Here is a 2,357-nt window from a genome sequence, read left to right as displayed (position 1 = left end):
ACAGATGGCCAAGAGGCACATGAAAAGATGCTCAGCATCACTAATCATTAGAGACGTGCAAATTAAAACCACAGTAAGGTATCACCTCACACCAGTCAGGATGGCCATCATCAAAAAATAAATGCCAGAGAGGGTGTGGAGAAGAGGGAACCCTCTTGCACTGTTGGTGGGAATGTAAATTGATACAGCTACTGTGGAGAAGAGTAGGGAGGGTCCTTAAAAAACTAAAATTAGAACTACCTTATGATCCAAAATCCCACTACTGGGCATATACCCTGAGAAAACCATAATTCAAAAAGTCACATGTACCCCAATGTTCATTGCAGCACTATTTACAATACCCGGGTCATGGAAGCAACTCAAATGCCCATCGACAGACAAATGGATAAAGAAGATGTGGTCCATATATACAATAGACTATTACTCAGCCATAAAAGGGAAGGAAATTGGGTCATTTGTAGAGATGTGGATGGACACTGTCTTACAGAGTGAAGTAAGTCAGAAAGAGAAAAACATATATCGTATATTAATGCATATATGTGGAATCTAGAAAAATGGTACAGATGAACCTATTTGCAGGGCAGGAATAGAAATGCAGACGTAGAGAATGAACGTGTGGACACAGGGTAGGGGAAGGAGAGGGTGGGATGAATTGGGAGATTATGCTTGACATAAATACACTACCATGTGTAAAATAGATAGCTAGTGGGAACCTGCTGTATAGCACAGGGAACTCGGCTCAGTGCTCTGTGATGACCTAGATGGGTGGTATGGGAGGGAGGGAGGTCCAAAAGGGAAGGGATATATATATATACATAGCTGATATACTTCATTGTACAGCAGAAACTAACACAACATTGTAAAGAAATTATACTCCAATAAAAAATCCAATGGCTTGTTTATTCTGCATATTTTTCTTTTTAATCCTCACTACTATTCTATGAGGTAGACTTATAGAGGTAGACTCAAAAGTCTTAACAAAGTGGCATAATGTAGGTAGACATTTAGCCATGTCACATAATGCTATAGCTGCGAGTCAAAGGGAACGGAATTCTGTGCGGGTAAAGTATTGGGATCTTACAAAAGAATGTCTTTATGCGACCCATTCTGCTTTTCTCCCTGCTGTCCCCAGGATGTGGAGAATCTAAGCTTCCCTACTTGCGGTCACGGCTGAAATATTTATGCTTAGAACAGAGTGAGGCTGGGACAAGGATTCTAGAGAGCCATTATCCTTCTAGTTTCCCCCTTGCTTCTAGTTCCTAAGAAAACAAGATGTAACCCTTTTGCTGGGACAAGGATTCTAGAGAGCCATTATCCTTCTAGTTTCCCCCTTGCTTCTAGTTCCTAGGAAAACAAGATGTAACCCTTTTCCTTTGGTTCTGGCGCTATTCTTCCTAGTTAATTTTCTTGTTCAAAAGTTAAGGTGTAGCAGGGGTAAATTGTTGTCTGGCTGTTAAGAGCCTCTACTCTCTGGTTTGGGGACCTGTGAGCATTCTGACGATTGCAAAGGAGGGAGGTACTACCCAGTGTTATTTACAGGGGGCTCAGCCGTGTCTCAGGATGCAGGCTGGTATGCATGGGCGGAACGTCCAGTGTGTGAACAGCGGGCGGCTCTCCACAGGAGGCTTACACCTTGCACCAGTGGGATGATCAGGTAATGATGCTGTCCACAGGAGATGAGCCATGGTCCCCGGGGTGGAAATAAAATATTCCCCAGACATTAGTTCATCTTCTGTGCTTCTCCTTGCTCCTGGTGACCGTGGCGCTCTGCACTTTCTCCTGGAGGTTCTACTCTGTTCCTGGTTGTCACCTCTGGGTCCCATTCCCCTGTTTCTTACCCACAACCTTGGTTATCTTTTCAGGCCTTGCCCAGCCTTGCAGCTCCTCCTTCCTGTGGCCTCGTTCGAACTCCTCTAATGCCTTGAGTTTGGGGTGGCAGGGAGTCTGGTTTTCCTCTATAATCATTCCTAGTGATTTGACACAACTCCGTTTTCTACTTCATTCAGGCCTCCTCTTCTTCATATTAAAAGCATATTTTCGACTGTTTTTAACCTAAAAATTGACTTTTTTTTTTTTTGGTATTACAATCTGACCTCATCTTGAGGCAATGTCTTTCACTAATAGGGAGAAAGGTTATATACAAGGGCAGAAAAGAACAGACAAAATATTACTATTTTAAGGTATTTTCTCTCTACAAAAGTAAAAGTTGAAGAGACACCTAAGCCACTTTTGACAGATCTGTCTCTCTTCTGAGTACTTTTGAGATCAGAAACTGATGAGCTCATCTCTTGTAGTAAATTAATGCCTCAAAATATTATTAGGTCTCACAATGTGTATCTTTGAGGTAAAATAATAAT

This window comes from Physeter macrocephalus, chromosome 4 (assembly GCF_002837175.3).
Source record: "Physeter macrocephalus isolate SW-GA chromosome 4, ASM283717v5, whole genome shotgun sequence".
Taxonomy (NCBI): Eukaryota; Metazoa; Chordata; class Mammalia; order Artiodactyla; family Physeteridae; genus Physeter; species Physeter macrocephalus.
Note: the sequence above shows the minus strand (reverse complement) of the source record.